This window comes from Mercenaria mercenaria, chromosome 2 (assembly GCF_021730395.1).
Source record: "Mercenaria mercenaria strain notata chromosome 2, MADL_Memer_1, whole genome shotgun sequence".
NCBI classification, from domain to species: Eukaryota; Metazoa; Mollusca; class Bivalvia; order Venerida; family Veneridae; genus Mercenaria; species Mercenaria mercenaria.
In genome coordinates this window covers 101,487,776-101,515,745 of record NC_069362.1, presented here as the reverse complement: position 1 = coordinate 101,515,745, position 27,970 = coordinate 101,487,776, and the positions used below count along the sequence as shown (strand labels likewise).

General features: G+C 35.0%; 1 long non-coding RNA gene across 2 annotated transcripts; it reads left to right on the top strand.

The window, feature by feature from the left end:
• LOC123564733 (uncharacterized) lies at positions 1 to 27,150 on the top strand. 2 transcript variants are annotated; one of them, XR_006689029.2, is made up of 5 exons: positions 1 to 115; positions 13,367 to 13,541; positions 17,516 to 17,655; positions 25,638 to 25,746; positions 26,586 to 27,150. It is a non-coding gene; the product is annotated as an uncharacterized LOC123564733 (long non-coding RNA). The 2 variants fall into 2 exon arrangements; XR_006689030.2 differs by having other exon boundaries at positions 29 to 134.
• The last annotated feature ends 820 nt before the right edge of the window (positions 27,151 to 27,970 follow it).

Below are 27,970 nucleotides of genomic sequence, written 5' to 3'. Positions count from 1 at the left end.
AACCGAAGTGCGAATCACGTGACATTTCGTTGCCCAGTGAACTCGTGTTCATGCAGTAGTCAGTCGTCGTTTGAGGGTTGGAGGACAAAGAACAAACGCAAAGCGCGGAAGGAAGGTAAATAAAATTTTAAAAGGTAATGTTTAATTGAAGTTTTGCTTTTTAGAATTATTTAATTAAATGTTCAGGGTGTTTTTTTAATATCATCATGCAACAATGTTCCTGGTTTTCTTGAGAGTGATTTGGCTACTGTACTGGATACGTACTTTTTTTCTGATAAATAGCAGAGGTCATGGTGTTTTAGGCTTGAACCAGTTTCCTGTAAAATCCATGGTTATTTGCAAAGTCTGATCCAGGTAGTATCCCATAAAAGGCGCTGCCTGCATTGAGAATTATGTTCAGTCTTGCTTCCTCTAAATGTTCATTCAGAAGATCTTGATTGGGAACATATTATCAGGTTAAAACCAGCATCCTCCTAATTTCTGAAGATCTGTTGCCTTGATTGGAAATAATTTGTTAGGTCTGAACTGGTTTGCTCTTAATACTTTGTCTTGATTGGGGAATTCAGTCATGTGTTGAGCATGAGCAAGCATCATCTTAAGTTTTGGTTAAAAACAGCTTGTTGCTCAATCAAAAATCCATTGTCTTATAAAGCCTATTTTCTTTGCTGGTTACACAGTGGTAGTCTGAACCAGAATGTCATTGCCCTCAAAAGCCATCATGTTGATTGGGAACTATCTGTTAGGCTATGAATCCTGTAATATTCTCTAAAGTTCATTGCCTTTCCTGTGAACATAGTGTTTGGTTTGAACCTGTTTTTTGCAGGTCACATCCATTGATGTTGAACTTCACTTTTCTGCATTGGTTACCAATAATATCCCCTGTCATTGTTTTTGTCAAGTCCTCTTGCAGTAAGCTCAGCATGCCTTCAAAATGGCTGTTGTTTGTATGTGCATCTATCCAATTTTGTTTGGATGATAGCTTTGACATTATGATCATTTTTTAATACTTTGGCAGAATTATTTGCCTAAATGAGATGGAGTATATCACAAATCCCAGGTTCCTATCTCACAGGTAATGGTCACAATTTGGGGATCAAAGGGCATACAGCTCAAGCTGTAATATACATGGAGCAGTCTTCATATTATTTAGCATAAATTCATTTTTTTTTAAGTTCAAGGTCACACTTAGCAGTCAAAAGTCATGTAAGGTCTTGTCTGGGCCATTATATAAACTTAAACAGATATAGAGCATTCTTTTATTTGGCATAAATGTTTGCCACAGTGAAACAGTGTTAGGAGTAAGATGCAGGTTTCTATCTAAAAGGTCAAGGTTTCATTAACAAAGATATCAAAGGTCATGTTAGATCTTGTCTGGGCTGTAACTTTTGAAATGCAAGGGGCAATCTATTTCTAAATTGATGTAAAATTCAACTGGCAGATTGTTGTGTCAAAAAATAATTGACTTGACATAATTCGAGGGTTGAACGCAATAAGGGCGTATCTACATATAATAATTATAAGTAGATACGCCTTTATTGCGTTGAACCCTCGCATTGTCCTTTTTGATTGAAAATTCTAGTCATCTGTTGGTTACTAGTTTTTTTTTTTGATATCTGGATTTCTAATTATACTGATAATTATATGAATGCAATTAGAATTTGAAAAAGGTTGAAGAGGAAAAGATAAAATTGTAAATATTCAATACAGAGTTATGGTTCTTGCACATTCAATTTCTTCTCATTGCCTTCCATGAATATATTCAGTGTAACTGAGTTCTGTTTAAAACATTGCAGTTACAAAATTACAAAAATGTAAAATAAAGTACAAAAATTGGAGATAAACTGTACATATCCTAAAATTGAGTTATGATTCAAGGTTGTCGCAGTTCCCATCATTCCATTTGTCCCATACAAAACGGTAGATAAGAGAATTGTGTGGCTCTGTTGATTTAATATCAATACCATATCCTATTGAAGGTTGTCAAAAAATTAAATACATGAAACAGCTTTTGTTTGCTATTGTAATAATGGCGATACATTTGGATGTGGTAACCATGAAAAGGGCCATAACTCATTTATTTTTCATAGCACATATCCCGATTATATGCATAAGTTTTCTGATATGTAAAGAAGTATTTTGGTTTGTTTAGGTAAAGTCCTTCAAAAACTGTGAAAAGCAAAATGCAACACCTTTATTTGTAATGGAAATGAACCAGTATCCTCTTAATAGATTAATTGGGGGAAAACATTGTCAGTACTCTAAACCAATATCATCTCAATAGGCGTTGTCTTGATTTGCAATAGATGTGAACCAGTATCTTCCAAGATATTAATTTTGGGGAAAACATGTCATGTTGTGAAACAATTATCTTCTCAGTAGACATTGTCTTGATTTTTCAATAGATCTGAACCAGTATCCTCTAAAGGTTAATTGGGAAAACCATGTCAGGTCTGAACCATGTTCTCTCAATAGTCAAGATGGTTTACATTAGGTCTGAACCAGTATCCCCTAAAGGTTAATTGGGAAAACCATTTCAGGTCTGAACCATGTTCTCTCAATAGTCAAGATGGTTTACATTAGGTCTGAACCAGTATCCCCTAAAGGTTAATTGGGAAAACCATGTCAGGTCTGAACCAATACCCTCTAAATAGTCAACTTGGTTTACAATAGATGTGAACCAGTATCCTCTAAAAGTTTATTGGGAAAACTATGTCAGGTCTGAACCATGTTCTCTCAATAGTCAAGATGGTTTACATTAGGTCTGAACCAGTATCCCCTAAAGGTTAATTGGGAAAACCATGTCAGGTCTGAACCAATACCCTCTAAATAGTCAACTTGGTTTACAATAGATGTGAAACAGTATCCTTCAGAAGTTTATTGGGAAAACCGTATCAGGTATGAACCAATGTTCTCTCAATAGTCAAGATGGTTTACATTGGGTCTGAACCAGTAGCCTCTAAAACTTAGTAGGGAAAACCATGTCAGGTCTGAACCAATATCTTGGTTTACAATAGATGTGAACCAGTATCCTCTAAAAGTTTATTGGGAAAACCATGTCTGGTCTGAACCAATGTTCTGATATAGTCAAGATGGTTTACATTAGGTCTGAACCAGTATCCTCTAAAACTTAATTGGGAAAACCATGTCAGGTCTGAAGCAATGTCTGCTCAATAGTTGACTTGGTTTACAATAGATGTGAACCAGTATCCTCTATAAGTTTATTGGGAAAACCATATCATGTCTGAACCAATGTTCTCTCAATAGTCAAGATGGCTTACATTAGGTCTGAACCAGTATCGGATATAAATCCTCTAACACTTAATTGGGAAAACCATGTCAGGTCTGAACCAATATCCTCTCAATAGTTTAGTTGGTTTTCAATTGATCTGAACCAGAATCCTCGAAAAGATAATTGGAAAAATATGTTGGGCTCTTGAGCCAACCAGTATAATCCTAATAGCAATTTTCTTGCATGGTCATGCTCTGAACAAGTTAGTTTCCTTAAAAAAGCATTGTCTTAACTGGGAACAGATTTTTGGGGTCTGAACCAGTTGTCCGCTAAAAGCCGTTGTCATAATTTGGAAAAGATCATTAAGCTCTCGACCAGTACCCTCTAAACAGCAATTCTTTTGGCATTAAACTTTCTGTATTACATCCAAATAATGCAATTTTGCAAATTGGTTACACTTATAACATATATTTGGCACACAAAGCCTAATTAAATTGCTCTTGTTCTGGTTAGTTTACTATTTTGTAGAAAATTTAAACTTAATTAAAGTTGGTAAAGTAGGGGTAGACTTTTTGCATAATATACATCTGCTGTTACATTATCTTTTTATGGTTGCAGAATTTTCTAAGCTCATTATACTACAATTTTGATATGGGACTTTATGTTCATCCTTCCTTTGCATCCTCCCCTTGCACTGTTCAGCATCCTAGAACACACCCTGCACTATGCTTGCCTCTTTCTCATAAAGTTCCAAGTCAAATTTAGTATAATGTACCATCAGATTTCAGCTCCTATATAATCACTCCGTTAGTATAAAGTTAGATTCTCCAAAACATTTTGTGTACTTTAAGTGAAATGTTCAGCATGATGTTATGTTATGTATAATAGTCAGGTCAGTATATCAAATGTCAAGGTCACATACAAGGGCACTAGTATTAAATACTGATTTAAAAGTTGTACCTCGGCAACAATACTTATTTTGTATCTCGGCAACAATACTTACACAATTCGAAACTTTAAACAAATGTTAAGCATTATAATGAGGTGTGGTGAGAGTCAGGTCTGTTCCTCGAAGATTAGGTCACAGACAACAGCACATACTTTGTCCAAAGTCATATAATATTTTGTGTCTCAGAAATAACTTTTAAGATTCAAAGGATTTCAATGAATCATTATTACATGGTGCAATTATGAAAATCCTGGTTACCAAGTTTAGGGTACTAGTAAGATGGTAAGGTGTAGTTCAAATTGATATTTTGTCACCAAATTTGATGTGTAGCAAACTTATGTTTAGTCTTAGCTTTGGATTGTACTGAGGCAGCTGGGGTCAATGTTTCAAAAGCAGAAAAAAAAGTTTTCTGCCAGTCATGGTAATTGATTTTGGTTAAAGCAGTGGGGCTAAGTTAACATCATCAGATGGGGTTTCAGATAATAATTTTAGTTCACTCGACATATTGTCACCAAACATGGTGTGAAGCAAGTTTTAGATTTTATTTGAGGCTATTCAGGCCCTTGCAGATAACTTGTTTGTAATGACATATTGTCACTATGCATGATGTATAGCAAGGTTATATGGAGACCTAGCTTAGGTTTTATATAGGGCAGTTGGGAACAAGATCAAAATTTGTGTTTTCTTTCTTAAAGTAGAAAAAGAATTTTCATTCAGAAAAGAATTATGAATGAGATATTACAATGAAACACAATGGAAAGCTTTTAAGGAGCTATTGAAGAGAAGAGGGTTGAGATTGAGGGTCTCCAGGCTATTGTCACTCTTACTAAAACGGCTTCTGACCAGTAAGGTTTGATTTGGAATGACCTATTTTGACAAGTTTTGAATGGCATATTGTATGGGCTCAAGGTCATGGTCACTGTTATGAAAACAGCATATTGTCACCAAACTTGGTGTATAGCAAGCTTATACAGTTAGAATTGTGTTAAAGGCTACTGGAGTCAGGTCATTGATACTAAAAATAGAAAAAAACAGCTTCTGGTCAATAATTACCCAAGAAAATATGGCAAAGAGGTACTGGTGAAAGGTTTATGAATAAATCAGAGTCTTGCATTGCTTTTTAAGGACAGATTTATTTATTTTTGACTGCATACTGATTACAAGAATATTATTGAAAAGGGCCTGCATTCTGTAAAGTACATGAAAGGGATCTATTGATATTAGAATACTAAAAGTTTACAGGTATTGCATATTATCAAAATGTCTTAATGTACATTACATCAATAGTTGATCGTGTGAAATGGGGGCAAGTGCTACTGGTTCGTGTTTAAATTGCATTTAAGGATAACGTCATTTATTTCTGAGGCATTTGTTATCCTTTAGCTGGTATAGGGAAATTGTAAAGAAACAAGTCAATGCTATGCTTTTGTTATCAATATTAGATTCTTTACATTTTTGATCAAAGTGCCATTTAGATTTCCAAAAGTGAGAGTATAGGTCATCTTCAAAAATACTGAAAAGAAGTCATTGATAATGGAAATAGTTGGACAGGCTGCTGGTTCATGTGTCTGCATCGGAATACACTAGCTGTCGTTCATTTCTAGGGCAAGTGATTGCAGGAGAGTTGTGTACTATATTAAGGTCATCTTTTCAACTTATTTTATAGTCAACGGAGGGGCATAGTCATAATTCAAAAACAGTTGCTATTCTCACAAGTTGAGTCAAAATTCCAATGGTATTGGCCATCTTTCAAAAATACTTATAGCTCTTTATAATTGCTTGCTATTAGTTGATACCAGAATACAGCATATTTGTAAAACAATTTGGTGGGTAAAGCTTTAATAGCTGTTTGAAATATGACCCAGGGTAAAGAAATAATGTTGAACTATTGTATTTCAGCATTTAGATATGGTCTGTTTTCCCATTAGCCTACCAACCCAGTTTGCCACATACAAATGTATCCTATATTTAAAACAGTTGATATAGTTTTCAACCAAATTAGAATAAAACAAAAGATTTTCTGTCCTATCCAATCTATACTTGTTTGTTATTCATTCAGGGTGTAATAGTATATATTTTAGGATGTGTACAGGTTACATTACAGAAGGATGATACAGGGAAAAGTGCATATTTTTGTTAATGCTTAATTTAGGAACATACTTAATAGTGAATATTCTTTCTTTTACAGACATTGTATAATTTTTAAATTTGGAACTACTTTATGATCATTTAAAGGGAATAAAATCAAATGGTGCAAATATATCTTTCTGTCATGAGTTTTGTTTTATAAAATTCTGAGCAGCTGTTTGATAGACAGATTCCTGCCAGCAACAATTGAAGTTTTTTTCATGTAGGAAAGTTTTGATAGAGCATTTTCTTTCTTTGCTATCAGGATGATGGGAAGAAAAATGATGTATATTATAAGCTATGAGAAGATCTTTTGGAAGCATATAATACAATAAGCAAAGTTATAGCCAGTCCAGCACTGACATAAGCAAAACAAATGTTCAGGTCTAAGACACATACATATTTTTGTATATATAGGTTTTACAAATTCTGTTGAAAGTAGCCTACAGCTAGATAGTAGAAGAAATTTTTGATAAAATTTCAGTATTTTGGAAATTTTCTAACCACTCTTTGGTAATTATATTCATCAAATAATGTTTAATTTGTACTGTGAAATAGAGACCAAAAGTTCACTACTTTGTGCTGAAAAATAAAATACTAATTTTTATAAAATTCTTGGATTGACTTTGCACATTATTTCTATCATAATGGGATAACATTTAAGTCATGTCAGTTCAAGGTCAAGGTCGTATGGTAAGATCAAAGGCCAAATAGGCAGCATTTTATGTACTTCTATGCTGTTTTCTATTTACCTATTTGAAAGAATTTTAAAAAGTTAGCACAAGGTTAACAAAAATAAGATGACATGCAGAATGCATCTTTCAGTCATGTTGGTTTAGTGTCAAGGTCATATAGTGATATCAAAGATCAAATAGGCAAGTGTTCTTGCACATTAAACAGCTTTTACCCAGGAAAAAAATCCATATGACTAAAAAAATGTTTGCATCCTGCGCTGGTCAAGGTTACTAGTATATATTGTACATATTGAAAGGTCAATAGAAAGGTCAAATAGGCAGTTGTTCTGGTCTGATTTGTAGTTTTAGGGGAAATATTTTCAAATAACTTGGGACAAGCATTTATGATAATAATACTTTAAAGGCCTACATAATCTTCTTATTATACACAGAGATGTTAGACATATTCACTCCTGAAGTTTTATGAAAGTGTATGTGGTGAAAAAAAAAACAAAGCAAAAAAGTTTTACATTGATGGATTGAAGTTTGGCTTAAACATTATAGTTTCTCTTAAAATGATGTGAGAATAACCATTTTAGTGCAGATTTAAAATATTTTACAACATAGACAGAAAAATACATGAGAGGTCAGTACAGTATCAAATGATCAGTTTAATACTGCACACAGTTTTAGTCTTCAAAATGAATGTTTGAAATTTGAAAAAAATGTGTAAGAAAAACTTTTTGAAGCATAAGTATTTGGTTTAATTGAGTTCATTTTTGTGAGGTAATGAAATGTGCAATACCTCTCATGCCCTAAGCACAAGTTCAAGCAGGTTACTGTAAGTATTTTTGAATTTGAGTTTACCATCTTTGACTGTCTTCACAATTAGTATGAGATAACTGTAGAGCAAATCAATTATTGAATGAATTATTTGAAAGAGCTTTATATTTAAAGACTGAAAGATTAGATCATTTCTCTTTATTCTACTCTGTTCTATGCTTTTCTATCAATGCAGCTTGTCCGCTGTGCTTGTATCTTCATTCAGCTAACATTCCCATCCAACTTCCTTTCCTATCCTATCTCGTCCACCTTAGCTCTAGCTAGCTATCCCATGGTGCCGCTTCCATGATGCTACTAGGGTATATATTTCTTCCTGCTAACTTTCACATCCACCTAGCTCTAGCCAGCTATCCCATGGTGCTGGCTCCATGATGCTACTAGGGTATATATTTCTTCCTGCTAACTTTCACATCCACTTAGCTCTAGCTAGCTATCCCATGGTGTCCCCCCATGATGCTACTAGGGTGTATATTTCTTCCTGCTAACTTTCACATCCACCTAGCTCTAGCTAGCTATCCCATGGTGCTGGCTCCATGATGCTACTAGGGTGTATATTTCTTCCTGCTAACTTTCACACCCACCTAGCTCTAGCTAGCTATTCCATGGTGCTGGCTTACTGATAACTGATCCCATACTGCCATTAGGGCCAATATTATACCAAACTAGCTCTCACATGTGCTGCCAGGTTGTATATTTCATCCATCAAGCTAGCCAAACCTGCTACCGAGACGGATGCTGCATATATGGCCAGCCAGCCCATGTTTCTTCTAGGGAGCATTTATCATGCTTTGCTTCTTACCCAATATATTCCAATAAGCTCATCTATCCTATAGGTCTTACTGGCAGTATACTCCTTGCAGCAAGCACATTTTCCTTAATACTGGCTATCTTTCCTATTTGCTGCCAGGTTGTGTATTTCATTCATGATTGTACACAGCCAGCCAGTATTCTTTTTTTCTTACAGGCATTATACCTTCCAGTCATCTTACTGGTTGCTGTTCTTGACCATGGTCTTTCAGTCTTTCAGTTTTGAATTATTTGAACTAGAAGATTGATGTATTAGCATTGTAATATGGGACCAATTAAGTTAATGAGTATAGCCATTGGGGGTTTAGCATACAACAGAGTAATTTGAAACAGTTAAGCTTGTATGAGTTTTCCCTGTTTGATAAAAAACTTTCTTGATAAATGTAAGGAAGCAAAACTTGGAACTTTTAAAGTCTGCATTATAATGGTTGTTTTCAAAATATTGTAAAAGAGCATTATTTTCACTTAATAAAATTCTGGTCCGAAAACCAAAGTATATTCTTTACACGGTACTTAAACAAATTTATTTTAAAGTATGCAACTCTGTAACAATCTAGACCAAGTTTGGTAAGTATAGACAGTTTGTATCTCCACAGTTACTGTCATTTTCTGTCAAATAGGAAATATAAACCTATCTGCTCAAAATTTACTTTTCTTTGATCTAAACTACACTTACACAAAATAATCAGTCAAGTTTCATAACTATATATCACCAGAGTCATTGCCCTTGAATAATTTCTAGTAAAAATTTCAAGACTGAGTGTATGCTCATTGACCACATGTTTTCTTTTGATTTAAGAATTAATTCTACAGAATAGTTGAGTTCAATAAGACCAGAATCTTTATAGAGTAATAACCTTTGAATTAGTCAAAACTTGATAATAAGTAGAGTTTTGGTTCTTTGATCTCAATCATACACATTATTTCTGGGTCATGTTTGATATTTTGCTAGAAGAGACCATTTCTGCAGAGTAATGGTCCCTGAATTTAATACTCATATTGCAATAAAAAATAAATATCTGTTAGAAGAGTATTTCACAAATAGAAATTAATTTGATTGGTATTTATTGCATCTTTGGTACTCTAATTGGTATTTCTGGCACTGTTTAACAAGGAAGTGAAGTGTTGGTTGCTGTTTCTTAGAATATGTATTTGTAATATACTCGGTGGCAAAGTATGAAAGTCAGTCCTTTTGAAAATGAATTAAGTTTTATGAAATTATATTTTTTGGGCAAACACATTTTTGTAGAACTGACTAGGTTACAAGGTCAAAAAAATAAGTAGGATTGCTAATGCTAAGATAGAGAATTGCTATATCAAGACTTTTTTGGGTACTAGTTCCAACCAGGTCTTTTGTGTCAATTTGTATTATTAAACTGGGTATTAATTTTGGTGTTGCTGGCAATGTAACTGAAATGTGATGCTTTTTAAAACATTGGCATTATCTATTAAAGTCACATTATTGGCATTATCTATTAAAGTCATGTTTTGTTTAAGAATTAAATTTTCTGAAATGAATTGTTTTTAAATAGATTAGGATCTAGAAAAACTCATATCATTTGTAATGTCTGTTTAAGGAGTGTTTTTGTGAAAAAGTGTGGCTTCAAGTTTAACTGGCATGAGTTGAATGAGTTCAAGACTTGATCTTAACTTTCCTGAACTAATGGCAGCTTTTTGTGAAACAAAACAAAGTTATAAGATAGTTGTAACTGGGTAATTGGTAATTAATAGAAGGTAATTTGTTCATTTTCAAGTTCAATAGTGAACAAAATTGTTCCAAATTACAAAGGTTACAGCCCTAAAACAAGCAAAAATTGTCATATATCATATTGTTAAACAAATTTCATATCTTAGAATGTATATGATCACAGAGTTTGGCCAAGTTTGTTTTGTAAAACCAGAGTTATGGTAAGTTTCCATATTTGATGTTGATAAGACAGTAGTCACCACATTTCTTTAACAATTTTCATGCCATGTGAAAATGAGTTCTGTAGTAAACCAATGGTTATGGCTCTTGAACAGTCTTATAGAACATAATGTAGAAACTAATTGCTACAAGACAATAATTGGCAAGATTGCTCCAGTTACACATGAGTTATGGCCCTTGAATATGTCTTAATAGTATTTTACATTGTTCACTCTATTTAGGCATTTTTCCCATCCTATTAATAGGTTAATAAATCAGATTTTTTTCTTTGCTAAGATAGATACAGAGTGAGGTTTTTAAGGTCAAATCATGAACTATCCTTTTTAGAATCCCGTCAGAAATTGTCAGTGTAGAAGCTTGGTTATTATAAAACATTATACCCTATAGAAGTGATATTTTCTACCTTTGAGAGTTTACAAGTCTGTAATAAATTATTAAAAAATTAAATATTAAAAAAAAATAATTGTTATCCCCCGCCGATGAAATTGGGAGGGGGGTATTGAAATGGCGTTGTCCGTGCTTACGTCTGTCCATCTGTCCTTGCGCAGCCATTTCTCAGTAACTAGCAGGTAGAATTTCATAAAACTTGAAATAAACATGAACCAACATACTGCGATGATGCCCGTCAAGTTCTTTAAATTTTGATTGGTCAATTTCCCTTAGAGTTATTGCTCTTGATTTAATGAAAAATCCAAGTCTGCAGCAATTTCTCAGTAACAAGCTGGTAGAATTGAATTTCATGGAACTTGAAATAAATATGAACCAAAATACTTCGATGATGCCCGTCATTTTTTTTTAATTGGTCAATTTTACAATGTTACTGCCCTTTAATTGTTTAAAAATCCACAGATTTGTACATAACAAAGCAACCCATTGGTAGAATTTCATTAAACTTCTTTCATTCTTTTCCATGAACATTTATTATAAACATGTGAAGTTGTGTACCCACACCTTGTCATCACCTTGCCTTGGTCACACCCCCTCCCCCTCCAACCCCCCCCCCCACCCCCCCCACCCAAACAAAAAAAAACAAAAACATTTCATTCCTTTTAAAAAATTTTTTTTAAACCTTCCATGAATATTTATCAACATGCAAAGTTGTACCATTTCCCCACCTCACTCTTCCACCCAGTCATGCCCACCCACCCCGCCATCCTGCACTCCTTTGCCCCCCCCCCCCCCCCCCCCCCCCCCCCCATTTTTTTTTTTTTTCATTTCCCATCAATATTTATAATCAACATGTGAAGTTTTGTACCCTCACCCGGTCACCCTCCACCCCCCGCCCCTCATTCATTTTCTGTTATATTGATTTTGACTAATGAAATTATTTGCTTCTTAGTAACCATCCTTAACTTTTTGCCGGATATATTTTTTTGCCATTCCTCACCACAAACCCTTTCGGCAGGGGATACCAATTCATCCAATTTGCTTGTTCATTTTGGGTTTAAAGTAGGTCACTAGGTCAGTTTATAGAGAAACTTAACCAGCAAAATTTTTTTTCTAGGTAATTGAAATAAAACCATACTGAATGTTTGCCTAGCCTATGGAACTAAATTAAATTTAACCGAGTCATCTGATGTAAAAAGTCACCTTTGGAAACTGAACTATTTGAGGTCAAAAACTAGATCAAAGAAAAAATCTTGGTTACACTAGTTATATACTTGTAAGAGATACGAAACTTGGTTCAGCATCTAGCACTATTGTGACCCTTTTGATTTTTGTACAGTTTTAAGTAATTTTTGTGTAAGTTTCAGTTTAAATCAGGTTTATACTTGATAATGCATTAAGTTATGGTTATGGTAAGGGCTTTTTTTTTTTCATTTTTTAAGAGGGTAGGAGTGAGCATTATTTTTTGTTTTTCTGCCAATCTTTCAGACAACTAAGGATGAGATGCTGCTTCAAAAGATTGGCAGAATTGCTTTTTGTTACAGCTGCCAAGGCCTGACAGATCCCTTAACTATTGATCGAGACATGCCACCGTAACCATCGAGGATAATCTGGTGTCTATATATCCGCAAGGTGGAGATGTGTGGGAGTGACTGGTTCTACAATTCTGTGCCAGCAGTGTTTAGATGAAGGTTGTTCCTTTTTGTTTTGAGAGATGGGAATCAGGGATTGTGAGGATTTTCATTTCTTTCAGGTACACAGCCTGCCAATGACAACTGACTGTATGTCCCGTCCATACATACAGTCGGCAGGATTTTCTTTCAGCATCAAGACCTGCCTAGGACAACCTCTATGAGGTGGGCAGGATTTCTTCTTTTCCAGGTCCAAGGCCTGCCTAAGACAGCTGAATATTCAGAGGCGGCAGAGTTTTTCTTTCAGATTTCAAGGCCTTGCAGATTCCTTAACTGTTGATCAAGACTGCTGTCGTGACTATCGAGGACCCGGTGCCTATATGTCCGCAAGATAGAAGCGTTTGGGGGCAACTTTTTTACAATTCAATGCCGGCGGGTTGCTAAATGATAGTTGTTCCTTTGTTGAGTGAGACGGAAATCGGGAATTGCAAGGATTTCTTATTTATTTCAGGTCAATGCCCTGCCTATGTCTCCTAATGCATGTTTTACTTGGACGGAACATACATTGGGCAGGTTTTGTATTTCTTTCAGGTTCAAGGCCTGCCAGGAACGGGCAGGATTTTTTCTCTTTCAGATGAATGTTTGCCTTTCTTTACCAGGACAGGACAGTCTGTCAGGTTTTTCATGTAGCTCACTTCTACAGTATTGAATTCTTGCCTTATTAAAGCAAACTTTCTTAACAGAACATAATTTGGCAGTTTTTTTCCTGTTTTGGCTTATTTTTAATTTCAGAGAGCAGAGACTTTTACTATTTCCGTGCATGGAAATGTGAAGTATTGACAGTCCTTGTGTAGAAAGCCAGACACTTTGTTCCCATGGAAATGTGAAATGGTGCCAGGTGTTGTGTATGTCTCCTGCCTTCACTCTGCTAGACCACTACTGCATGGATCTTCAGTATCTCCAATTAGTAAGTATATCTACTCACTTTAGCATGTTTGATAAACTGGAATTGATGGCATAATGTAATTTATCTGGAAAATGTAGAATAATGCCTGGATTTGGCTTATGGAAATGAAAATCATTTTATTATTAAATTAATGGCAACCTGTGAGTAAATTTATTACAATGGTACTGTTAAGGACGCTCGCTACAGTTTCGTAATTTTTTTCTCAATAATAAATTTTGATGAAATGTTTTGTATTAAAAGATCATGTTATGATGTATTGAAAAATGAAATAAAAATACTAGGTCACCAGCTTTGTTTCAGTTTAATTTGCCCCTAGATATGGTACTATTTTAAACATTTTTCAAAATTTCTGTAATCCTAAAATATCTTTCAGTAAAGTACAATAATCAGCATAAATTTGATTATCTGAGCATTTTTATAATGGAAAACAATATATCTATTTGAAACATGCTCAGAGAAATCAAAAGAACATGATTTTGTAAAGAAAGGAATACTTGTCCAGCAGACCTCAAGGACTATTTTTGCATATTTTTGTCAGTTTTAAGTTGGCACTTCTGCTATTTTATCGAGTTTCGCAGAATAGAATTTAATCAAACTCTGCACATACCTTTGGTTATGTCTACCTAATCTAAAACGAAAAGAAAATTGATAGGTCACCATATTAGATTTCGCTTAAATCAAATTACAATGAGGCGGGGTGTGGCGGGCATTTATACAACGCAGGTTGGTACGAAATACTCTTTCAGTGTTTGAGCAAATGACTTACAAATATATATATATAAAATTATCAAACGGCAGATTTCTTAATAAGCAGATTTTAAGGTGTTTCTGAAGCATTTTGATGGCATAGAACTCTTTTCTGCCCTTTTTTTTAACAAAACCTATAGTTTACGAATGTACGGTACGGGATTAGAAACAGCTGTGACTCAATGCAGAGTTTGATCGCTGGTATAAGTAACAGACTCCAGTATATGTCGGATTGAAGCAATTTGAACTAAAAGTACTATAAATGTATATATTTTGTAACCATGGTGATACTTACCCTAACCTTTAGTCAGTATATTATACATTGTGTACATTAAATGCATGCGAACATAAAATAATTTGCGAATTTTTGCTGTACGCGACATTAGATAATCACTTCCGGGCATGCGCAGAAGTCCAACCATCAAGTCTGAAGTGAGCTACATCGATCCAAATTGGCACAGTGTTGGGGTAAATATCGACCCGTACGGAAAAACTGTAGCGAGTGCCTTTAATATATTCTAAAGTTAAAATATGATAATTATCAAAACACATATTAAACTTAACCTTTAACCTGTTGACTGCATTTGAAGTGATAGTATTTGTTCTTGGACTTTGCAATTAGATATCATATACTTGTATCTAAATAACAATTAAAAAAAATCTAGAATAAATCTGCCTGTTTCCAAATTTCAGTAACTGAAAAGGTTAAATTAACAGGAAGCAATCCTTGTATTTCTGATGATAAAGTATGTTAAAGGCACTGACTTCCAAATTTTGGATAAAAAATGATCTTTCTTTCAAATTGAAGTTTGGTCATACTAATAATGAAAAATATCTGGCACGTTAAACAGTTCAAAATATCGTTTTGAAATTAGCGTTAAATGTGGGGTTCACTTTAAATATGGTCAAATATCTAAAATTATAAGCACACAGACCTATACATTTGACTGTAATGTTTATTGTCCACTGTGAGAAGTTTCATTAATATCCACATTGTAGAAAAATTTCTATTCATGAAACTGTTATGAAAGTTATGATTTTCCCATAGACTCCCATTATGAAAAATTGTGTAAGGTCCAACTTTTTCAAATTAATCTGGCAATAAATCAAGCACATGACTCTGTCATTTTTATTTGCTGAATTTCTTCTGAAGTTTTGAAAAATCAGAATCTAATCAAATTCCACATTGTAGAAAAAAAATTGATCGGAACATGCAGAATTACCTTAACAAATAATCATTGCTACCTTAACAACTAATCATTGACATTTATTTGTGTTCACTGAGTTCATAATGTATGTTAGATTTTCACTGGAAGTATTTTTAAAATTGGTTGCCCGACTTAGATAGGTTTTTTGTGCCCTGCCATGAGTGGTGGGGGCATATAGATTTGGTCTTGGCCGTGCGTCCGTCTGTTCGAAGTTCATGACGCGCCTAGCTCGAAAAGTATTTGATATAAATTGATGAAACCTTGCATGAGTCTTTATCATGATATGAACTTGCGCACCTCCTATTTTTCGTCTGGCTCCGCTCTATTTTTTGAGTTATGGCCCCTGAAATAGTCAAAAATGCACATTTTTACCTTGTGACACGCCTAGCTCAAAAAGTATTTGATATAGATTCATGAAACCTTGCATGAGTCTTAATCATGATATGTACTTGTGCACCTCCTATTTTTCATTTGGGTCTGCCCCCTATTTTCAGAGTTATGGCCCCTAAAATAGTCAAAAATGCACATTTTCACCTTGTGACATGCCTAGCTCAAAAAGTATTTGATATAGATTTATGAAACCTTGCATGAGTCTTAATTATGATATGAACTTGCGCACCTCCTATTTTTCATTTGGGTCCGTCCCCTATTTTTAGAGTTATGGCCCCTGAAATAGTCAAAAATGTACATTTTCACCTTGTGACGCACCTAGCTCAAAAAGTATTTAATATAAATGGTTGAAAACTTGCATAAGTCTTTATCATGATATAAACTTGCACACCTCTAATTTTTTGGCTGGCTCCACCCCCTATTTTTAAAGTTATGGCCCCTGAAATAGTAAAAAAATGCACTTTTTCACCTAATTATGTGCTTAGCTCAGAGTATTAGATGTAAATTCAGGAAACCTTGCTTGAGTCTTTATCGTGGTGTGACCTTGCATGCTTGGCATTCTTCTTGAGAATCTTAGCTCTTATTACAGAGTTATGGCCCTTGAAATAGCCAAAATAGTGGATTTTTTGTTTGTGATGCTCATAGCTCAGAAAGTATAGGGCCTAGAATAATGAAACATTTCATAAAATGTTTGTTGAGGCTATACCCCATTATGACTGCAAACATTTGAATTATTGCCCCATATTTGTGACAAATGTACCAGTGGGGGGCACACCCTGTGTCATACAGACATTCTAGTTTTAGCATAAGTATAAATTCAATAAACATATTTTGCCTTAAGAATGACCTGAATATAAGCACTATTGTATTAAGTTTGTCAAAGATTTGCATTAACAAGTATATATTTTGCCAAAATTCATTAGAAATGCAAGTTTATAAGATTACTATTACCTCCCTTTGACTATATCAGTTGCACAACCGGGACATATTTAAAATAGATTAATTCCAAAGCTATACGCTATTGTAGAAATTGCCCTTTGTTTCAGGTACATGTAGTTGAAACATCCCAATGTTTATCAAATGCAAATGTAAAACTAGAAATTATATTGAAATCAAATAGACCACTTTTTTAAATACTTTTATATCAAAGGGGAGTAATTACAAAATTTCATGAAAAGTAATAAACCGTAATAAAAAGTAATAAAAATAAAATTTCCAATAGGGATCTAACTCTATGTGATGGGTCTTTTTGTTCCTGAAATCAGTCTCTTAAAGAATATATGAAAAAAGTCTTAAAATGTTGCTCAAATGAGATTGAACACCCTAAAAGTTATGGTCAAGTCTCGTAATTCTGACGCTTAGAAGTCAAAGGTTAACACGGTCTTTTCTTGTCTGGTCCATTACTCTTCCATTTATCAAGGGATTTGAAAATAATTTGACACAAATGTTAACCATATTGAGAAAGTGAAGATGTTGCTCTCAGGTCAAGGTCACAAAATGGTTTATACCTAAACTATTCTGATATATTTTGCGCAGACAGCTGTAGCATTCTTGGGCACGCTTTGTTACTAATAGTGACAGCTCTTGTTGTATCTAACATTAAATAATTCCTCTTTTGTTATCTTGTAGGAACATTCTACCATCTCCGCCATGATTATGGTTGAATTGCAATTCCAGCGTAGCAAGTGCTGTATCATGTAAGGCCAGCATGTATGTTTTTCTCACAAAGCAACAAGGTGTGTCGAGGCGGAAGCAGTGCATCTGGATAGGTAAGGTTGTTTTTTTTGAGAATATCATGATTTTGGCTTGAATTTTTATGTTTAGAATATAGATTATCGAAAACAATTCGATATTTTTTTCCTCAGCTTTGAGTTGCAACCACTTAAGCTTAGAAATGGTGCCTTTGTTATGGTCATTCTTTACGTAACTGCTAGTTTAACACTAGGTTTCCTGTGACTTATTGCATTATATATTGTGTAGAATGTGTAACAGCCTTTAGGAACTTTGGGTCAACTGCCAGCAAAATCTTGAGCAAAGGTATAGCGGTTTTGGAAAATTTTGACCAAGTTCTGCCTTTTTCTCACATAGAAATTTTAATGAAGGTTTTAGGAGGTTTATCACTGTCAGGTATCATTGTACTGAATTATGCCATGTGAATTTGTAAAAATTGAATGTGAATAGGAGTCATTTAAAGGATCGGTTATTTATCTCGACTATGGTAATACAGGATATTACTCCCTATAAAATGCAAGGTTTCTGTTAACAGTCAGTTTGGACAAGTGTTTTCAGAGTTACAGCCCTTGAATTACAGAATGTTCAGAAAATTCTGTGTGCCATTCACAACTTTGTGTATATTTTCTTTGATATTGATCTTACTTATTTCCACAAAATCTAGATCAAGATTAATGAATAAGCCAGTTTAGACAAGTTACTTCAGAGTGATGTCCCTTGAAATTGTAAACAATACATATGCAAACCAGATCTCTTATGAGCTACTGCATTGATAGCAGTGTTGATAAACTAAATGAATACAATGTAGGATGTTCAGAAGTCCCTAATTAATGAGCTATATGTTGTGACTTGCACTATTTTAAAAGTACAGATATATGATCTGGTTAGGTCTTGAGAATAGCACGGAGAATTCCATCTTGGTAACTCCAGAAAAAGTATATTATATTTCACCAAGTACTGAATCCAAGCTTGCTTTGCTAAATCTTCAAACTTTTAACAATGTGCTTTTTTTCTTTCATAAATGCTTTAAAAACTTTTTTTTGCAATCCTCTATTTCTCTGATCTTTGACATGGAACATTCAGTTGAGAAGGTGGCTTGCATTCCTACCTTGCACAATACACCTCCCTCCCTTGCACTGCACTTTGCATGTTTGCTGCTTTCTCAATGGAAAGGTTTCAAGTTAAAGTATTGGAGAAATAAGTATGCCTAAATTGGGAGGGAAGATTTGTCTGGTTTCTCAAAAATGCAGCAAGCAGTGTTTTAGTACATGGTGTCCATCAGTGCATAATCTGCAGACTGGAAGTACTGGTGTTATTGGGCTCTAACCAGTAGTCCTTAAGGAAGCGTCACACACTTAACCACTAGGTCATCACCCACCATTACTTAACACACACTTAACCACTAGGTCATCACCCACCATTCCTTAAGGGAAGCATCACACACTTAACCACTAGGTCATCGCCCACCGTTCCTTAAGGGAAGTGTCACACACTTAACCACTAGGTCATCGCCCACCATTCCTTAAGGGAAGTGTCACACACTTAGCCTCTAGGTCAACGTCGATCATTCCTTAAGGGATGTGTCACACACTTTACCACTAGGTCATCACCCACCATTACTTAACACACACTTAACCACTAGGTCATCACCCACCATTCCTTAAGGGAAGTGTCACACACTTTACCACTAGGTCATCGCCCACCATTCCTTAAGGGAAGTGTCGCACACTTTACCACTAGGTCATCGCCCACCATTCCTTAAGGGAAGTGTCGCACACTTTACCACTAGGTCATCGCCCACCATTTCTTAAGGGAAGTGTCGCACACTTTACCACTAGGTCATCGCCCACCATTCCTTAAGGGAAGTGTCACACACTTTACCACTAGGTCATCACCCACCATTCCTTAAGGAAAGTGTCACACACTTAACCACTAGGTCATCGCCCACCAATTCTTAAGGGAAGTGTCACACACTTAACCACTAAGTCTTGCCCACCGTTCCTTAAGGGAAGTGTCACACACTTAGCCTCTAGGTCAACGTCGATCATTCCTTAAGGGAAGTGTCACACACTTTACCACTAGGTCATCACCCACCATTACTTAACACACACTTAACCACTAGGTCATCACCCACCATTCCTTAAGGGAAGTGTCACACACTTAACCACTAGGCCATCGCCCACCATTCCTTAAGGGAAGTGTCACACACTTTACCACTAGGTCATCGCCCACCATTCCTTAAGGAAGTGTCACACACTTAACCACTAGGTCATCGCCCACCATTCCTTAAGGGAAGTGTCACACACTTAACCACTAGGTCATCGCCCACCATTCCTCGAGGGAAGCGTCACACACTTAACCACTAGGTAATCGCCCATCATTCCTTAAGGGAAGTGTCACACACTTAGCCTCTAGGTCATCGCCCACCATTCCTTAAGGGAAGTGTCACACACTTAACCAATAGGTCATCGCCCATCATTTATTTCATTTGAGATCATCATTAAAGTAATCTTACTTTTTCTAATATAATGCAGAATAGACCAAATGGAAACTTATGTAAATTTAATATATTTACTGATCAAAAACTGCTGTTCAGTGGTTTTTTGTATAGTATATTCTGGTTCTAGGTTATTCTTAAAGATAGTGACAGATTAAGGCGGAGAGATAAATAAACTGACTCCTCTTTCATTGCAAAATACCCAACATCAACTCGGGTAAATATTTTTGAATAAAACTGACAATTCCTGGGCATTTTGTTAAAAATCAGAATACTGGAATTATATTATTGTCCAAAATAGAAAAGTTAAGCTTTTTCATTATATTTTTGGCCAGAACTGATGCCTCCATTTTTTCATCATGGTTAATCATTGTTCAGGCATTTTTATATTGAATCAGTTAGGAAATTATGTCTGATCCAAATATACTGGCTGCTTTTTTTCAAATACTTCAGTGCAGATATTTTGGCTAAGATTTATTATGTTTTATGACTGATTAAGGCAGACAGAGAGATGTAGGAATATTACTAATTAAGTGAAAGAATCTATACTTGCTACATTAGATACTGGCTACATTTTTGTCGAGTCCGCTTGTTGAGCTCGACTTAGCCATCACTTTTGGTGGGTCGGTGTATGTGTGTGCGTCCGTCTGATTTTGTCCGGACCATAACTTTGACATGCCTGGACCAATCTTGTTTATATTTGGCATGAATGTTTACCTCAATGATGCATAAACCATGTGTTCCTATCTCAAAGGTCAAGGTCACAGTTGGAGGTCAAAGGGTCAAATTGAAGTTTGTCTGGATTTTGATGTAACTTGGCATAAATGTTCACCATTATGAGGTGGAGTGTCATGCAGAAGAACCATGTCCCTAGGTCTAAGGTCAAGGTCACTTTTGACAGCTGGCAGGCTCGACATTCTGCCCATGGGCATACTTGTATAAGTATAAACTTAAATATTACTGCAGAAATGTTTGGCTACTGAACTGCTATTATAGTATAATGCAGGTTGAGTTTCATTCTCATATATTAATGTTATTTCAAGAAGTTCAATTATTTTCATTGAAAAAAGAAACGATCGGGTTCAAAACTGGATGTAATTATACAATCTTATTACATTGTTCATCAATCACTTTAAAGGAAAAAAAAAATTAAGAAAGGTTTTAGCCACTGCAATGCTTTTACCAACTAAAATAACTTTTGGGAGTGTCAGTCACTGTTAGAAGGAAGGTGCCAGACACTGCGTTTGTTATAGGGAAGGTCAAAGTTGTATGTCACTGTAACTGTTAACTATAGTTGTTATATCATATCTCCACATTATTAAGTTAGAGCAAAATATTACATCTGATTAATTAGGTTGAATAAAGCATATAATGTTTATGAAGTGCAGACATTAAATCTGTTCTAAGTTCAGTGCAATAATGGTACTAGTGTTTTAGGAAAGGTGTTTGCCAATATGCTTTATGTCCCACAATTAAGTACAGTTTAAGATACTACCTTATCATTTACTTTGTCAACTTTTATAGATAGCCAGGCCAGTTTATACCATCAAGCGAAGGCCAGGTAATACTGACTACAGGTTAAGATTGAAAAGCTATAACTTACTGCATTTAGAAATAATCTGTTAGGGATATGGTAGGATAAGGCAAAGACATACTGGCTACAGGTTTCTAGAAACTACCATATCATCACATCTTAAGGTTTCTATTTTTGGACTAAATTTCATTGGATAGGGATGATAAGGTAGAATAAGGTGTTTTTCTGCCACTGTTAGTGTGATAGAGTACTTATGATAGTGTTAAAGTCAGCCCTCAAAATAACAAGGTAATAGGTTCTACCATATCAATAAATGTATATATCAGTTGTAGCCAGGTCAATTGCTTGGTTTAGTGAAAATCCACACATCAAAATCTGAGGGTTGCTGGTCATCTTTTTTTTTGCATTTGTAGGACATAGATTAGAATTTTTTTGCCATCAATTTTTATTCCTTTATGATTTCAGTGTTCTACTTGAACATTCCTTTATTAAAGTCATAGATCACTGATCTTTTTGGAATTATTCAACGCTTTTGAAGGTGTATAAAAAATTAGCATAAATTCAAAAGTTAAGAGCAATATTAATTACAACTGGCCACCTCCGAAGTTCAGCAGTTGCTTTGACAATTTTGGGAACACTTGCTGTCCAAAATTAAGATAATCATTCATCACAGAATCTCATGGAGAACACTGAATATCATTGCTAGGTTTATAGTACTGGTGTTAAAAGCCAAATAAAAAATGGCTACTGGTTAAAATTGTAACAAATCCTTGCATATTTCATATTTTCTTAATGATTAAATCCTGTAGCTGTTTGGGATATGGTAGAATAAGACATGTTACATTCTGGCTACTGGGTTTATATGAAAACTACCATATCACTACATGTTAAGGGCAATGTTTGGCCGTAATATATATATATATTTTTTTTTTACTTAATTTCAGAGTTAGGGTTGATATGGTAGAATGTAGGAAGATCATCAGCCATTCACTTCTTTATGAAGCTGTATAATAAAATATCCACATTGCAAGATGAATAAAGACATAGTGTTTTGTCTTAACATTATACCTATATACTCAAATGGCTTTACCTATACATTTAAATAAAAGATGGGGGACTTGATCTAAAATTTGAGGAAGGGTGCTTGACCTTAAAACTGCTACTATTAATAAATTATCACAATAGTATTTTCTTGTACAGAAGTTAGGCATTGGGTTGCTGGCTAGATTCACTTCTGAAATATTTTTTGAATTATAATCATTAAGATGATTAATTTTTCAAAAGAATTCTACCATCAAGGAAATTTGAACATTCTCTTTTGAGTTAGTATTACTAACTGACTCACTGATTTATATTCTTGAAAGAACCAATGGATGGAAGGTCTGTTTTACAAAGAATAAATGTTAAAGCCTCTCTTCTACTCACTTGCTTCATCTATCCTAATGACTAGATGCCCAAAACCGTCTGTCCAATTGTGCTGCTAGGGTGGATATTCAACCAAGCTAGCTGTCTTATACTTCTCCCAGCAATAGCTGTCCCATTCTCCATAGAGTGGAAACTCAAACCTGTTAGCTGTGTCAAAACTGCTGTCGCGGTGAATTCTACCAAGCCAGCTCTCTCTCAGCTGCCGCGGAGGATATTCCACAAGCCAGCAGACCTCCATACACCTGTCCTATACAGTCCTATAATGTCCTATACTTACGTCCAAATAAGCTGTCAAAACAGCGTCTAAAGGAGGAATTCTTCAAAGCCAGCTGTCCCATCCAGCTATTGGGGAGAAACTCGACCAAACCAGCTATCCCATTCTGCTATTGGAGGAATTCTACCAAACCAGCTGTCCCAACCAGATATTGAGGAATTTCACCAAGCTACCTAATCTCCTATACTTATGTCCAAGTTAGCTGTCAAAACAGCTTTTAAAGGAGGAATTCCACCAAGCTGCCTGGCCTATACAGCTACCGGGAAGAGTTACACCAAGCCACTTGTCCCATACAGCTACTGGAGGATTCCAGCAAGCCAGTTGTCCCACACAGCTATTTAGGAGGAATTCCACCAAGCCAGCTTCCCATTACTGTTGCCATGAGGATAGGTAAACAGTGGTAGATGGGTAAAAATATTTTTCTCAACTACTGTTTTGATTTAATACTTTATGTAATGTAAAGGATCAGTCAGCTAGGAATTTATTTTTGCTATTCTAAGCTTGAACAGTTTAAAGAAATTCAAACAGTTACACTCGTGTTACTTTTTTTTCGATTTTGAGTCAGTTAGTAGATACACTGAATTACTTTCAGCAGCATTTTCAGCAGCAGGCTAATTTTCAGTACATATTTAGTTCTGCATAGTGATTGGCGTAATAACTTAATTTAGTAGTGAGTGTTTCGGAAAACTAGTCTTGTAGATACCAAATGAACATTTTATTATTACAGAATCTTTAGTTGAAGCTAGTCCAGCAACCTGTACAAAAACGTTAAAATTGGTTATACTATTTCTCAAAATATAATGTATACAATAGGAACCACAAGCTTTTGTTCAGTTCAAAATTCTTCAAAAGGATCAAGCACCCAGACACTCTGCTCCAAAGATCTTTCCTCCGCATACTGCCTGCATGTCTGTTTAGGGCAGGCAGCATTTTGGTAACTATATTTCTAGGTTTCTATTTCAAAGACCCAGTCTTGAGATTTGAGCAGTAATGAAGATATATTTTAGGGTTCAAGGTTAAAGGGCAAATATGTTTGGTTGAGGTCTTCCTACAGTTTTATTTTTATTTTCATGTATGTGTGTTTTAGCTGTATGATTGTGTTGTTTGTCTTTCTGACTTTTGACAAGACGCTTCTGTGAGTTTCTCATATCTCCTTGACTTTACTGTTTTATAGCCACTGTGACACTTGACAGTCTGAAGACACTGCAGTACCATATCATTATATTTGCTCAGCTGTGTAACTGTAGCCAGTTCAGACAAAATCATCAGCTAACAAACTACATGAAATTTCATGAAGTGAATGTTAAATGAAAATAGTTAATAAATAATGTTATAAATGTAGTGTTTTTGTGCATTGAATGTATAATGTAGTGAGAGAAAGTACATTGAATGAATGATGAATGAATTATTTGTAATATTGTGCGAGTGAATATTGAATTCAGATTTATTTTGAGTAAATTGCTTTTTGAAAAACAAAGACCGGACTGTAAAACCAAAGATTTTGTTAAACAGTGGCAGGGTTAGGTGAGTTGCATGTAACTCAAAATAATATTATTTGAAGCAGTGGCAAGGTGTTTAGTCATTTTTTGTTACCCAAAGTGGCAAGAAAGTTTAACTTGTAACATACAGTGGCAAGATTAAAGTTGATTTAATTTTTGTATCACACCGTAGCAATGTCTTTTTTCATTGAATTTAATTTCTAACAGATAGTTTGGATAGTACAGTGGAAAATTCACAAACTTCTAGTAAGTCTGCAATTGAATGAAGCACTAATACATCAAATAGGATTTAGTTTAATTCTGGTTAACCAGTGGCAAAAACATATTTGATATAGTATTGAATGGTCATACAGTAGCCTTATTTTTTTCTGTATGTGAAGGTGAAAGTTTTGTTTCCAAAAATAATCTGCCTAGTTGAATTTAAATCAATTTTATAACTGGTATTGAGATACAAGTTAAAGCTTAGAAAAGTACATTTTGAAATAAATTACATGTGGCCAGTATAAGTTTAGGTTTTATTTTTGTTGAGCCTGTTGGCTTAGTCAGTATTGTGACATTTGATAGCATTTGTTCGATAACTTAAAGAATTTTCTTTGAAGTAAGCCATGCAGTATTGCAGTAAAATTTATTTACAGTTTGGTAACATTATTAAATAGCCAGTTCCTAACAGTCTTTCTCCAGAATATTTGGCAGTACTGTGAAAATTGACAGCATCTCTTGATTTAAATTTAAGCCATGTTTTTTTCCATTCTTTTGGCAGCTTTTTCTTTTCTCTTTATTAATAATTACAGACATGAGAATGGTTCTATTCCAATGGTTGTGAGCATGAAATCACCTGACCTTGTGCAGAAGACATCTTCTATGAACCAACTACACAGTGACATGTATACCTCCAATTTAGTAAGTATTGTGCTACAGTTATTCATTTAAATCAATTGTTAGACTTACTGGCTTTCACGTAACTGTTATACATACAAGTAGGAAATAGCTCTTGTTAAAGCAGCTTACACAGCAGGCTCAATTAGGTATATGGAAATAAACAGAATTTGTTTACTATGGTTTCATTGTTTCGTATGTTCAGTTTGGACTGCCTCTGCTGTAGACTTTAGAGATGGTATAGGTTTAGCTTCAGTCGTCCAAAATCAAGCTCATTTCCAATGTTGTCAGTTTTGTCACCACCAAATAGTTTCATAAATATTAGTCCTTTTGACAGCTGGCGGGCTCAACATGTTTTAGCTCCAGTTTCTTACCTCATGAAGACATCTTGCAGAGCACATAAGCCAAGTCACTAGTTTCATGGTCAAGGTCACAAAGCTCAAAGATCAAATAGTATAAATTTGTGTCCTCTCAGTATTTCCTAACAACTAGGAGCTTAAAGCATCAGTTGTTATCCAAATGACATGCACAGTTCATAACCCAGGTTACTAGATCCAAGGTTAAGGTCATATTTGAAGGTCAAAGGTCATGATTTTACTTCCTGTGTATCTATAGCTGCATCCGAGGGTATTTAATTCCATTTGTGATAGCCCCAGTTTGAATTCTTGTTTGTCTAGAATTAAACCTTACATTTGAAGTTTCTTCAGATAAAACGATTTTGGTATATTGCCTACTCTTGTATTGCTTGCTCAACTGCCCTTACACGTCTTAACTTCACTGTCCAGTTACAAAAGTGTAGAGTACTTTGTCTCATCTATTAGCTATTGTTTTGCTTATTGAGTAATATTCTTGCATTATTTCAGCTGTGTCTTAGTCAAGAAGTTAACTTGGACCTGTCTCACAGGGAGTCATTGATTAGCAACTAGGTAGCAGGACACACTTCACAGATGGAACCACTTTTTATTGTCTGGCTGGAATTCAAAGAGCTTAAACTACCATCAGGAAAATCTTCCATGTAGTAACTAAAGCTAGCATGCGGACTTGGAACATTGCTATTGAGTCTTCTACACAGTAACACTGACCCAAAGTGTTGTTTTTCTAGCATCTGGAACATTCACACAGATGACAGAAGATACCTGTCAATAAGCACAATAAACTTTACTATCTGTATATACTAACAGGCCTGATACTGAAGGCTATAACCAAAGCCTAAGCCGGGATCTGCTTAGCTGAAATAAACACAAGGCTAACCAAGTGTGACATTAGAGCAAAATTCATTCAAATGTGCCAGAGAAAGATAGACATCAAAATTCACTGACATAACATTTTAAGTAATGTTCAAAGAGGTAGTGGTTCAAAGGTGATAGTGAAAACCCACTGAATGTGACATTAAAGTTCAGATGTCAGTGAACGTTAGTTTAAATATTTGTACTCACTGCATGTTCTATTAAAATCAGGTTTAAATGTGACAGTAGATACAGTAAAATGAGGATAGTTAACATGTAAATTGGTATGAATGTCATATAATAAAGTGTAACTGATCTTTCCAGTATATTTATAAATATTATTTGGTTGATACAATGACCTGCAGAAACAAAATTTGGAAAATTTGGGTAGCAGCTTTTGGAAGTCTGCAACCTCCTGGAGTCCCATTAACATGATTGTATGCTGATATTTATGCTGTACAATGTTGTGCTGACCACCATCAGAAGAAACCTGTTAGGGTATACATTTTTAGCTCATCTGATTTTTTTGAAAAAAGTTGAGTTATTGTCATCACTTGATCGGCGTCGGCGTTGCCTGGTTAAGTTTTATGTTTAGGTCAGCTTTTCTCCTAAACTATCAGAGCTATTGCTTAACTTGCAACACTTGTTCACCATCAAAAGCTGCCTCTGTATAACATGAAACAACTCCATTCTGCTTTTTATCCCCCACCAAAGGCGGAGGGATATAGTTTTGGCATTGTCCGTCCATCTGTTCGCCCGAAGCCATATCTAGGCAGTGGTGTGGAATATTTAAATAAAACTTCATATACATATGTTCATCGCTATAGGGAAATTTAGTCCATGAAGTTTCAGTCTGATGAACCAAGTAATGCCAGAGTTAAGGCCCTAAAAGTTTGAACATGATTTGTTTCTTTATAGAATGTGTTAGTCTGATTACCAGTAAAATTATAGCAAAACTCGATTGATCACTGATTTTGTCTAGAAATTGCACATTCCCGTCATCATAAGTACATATTTTCATG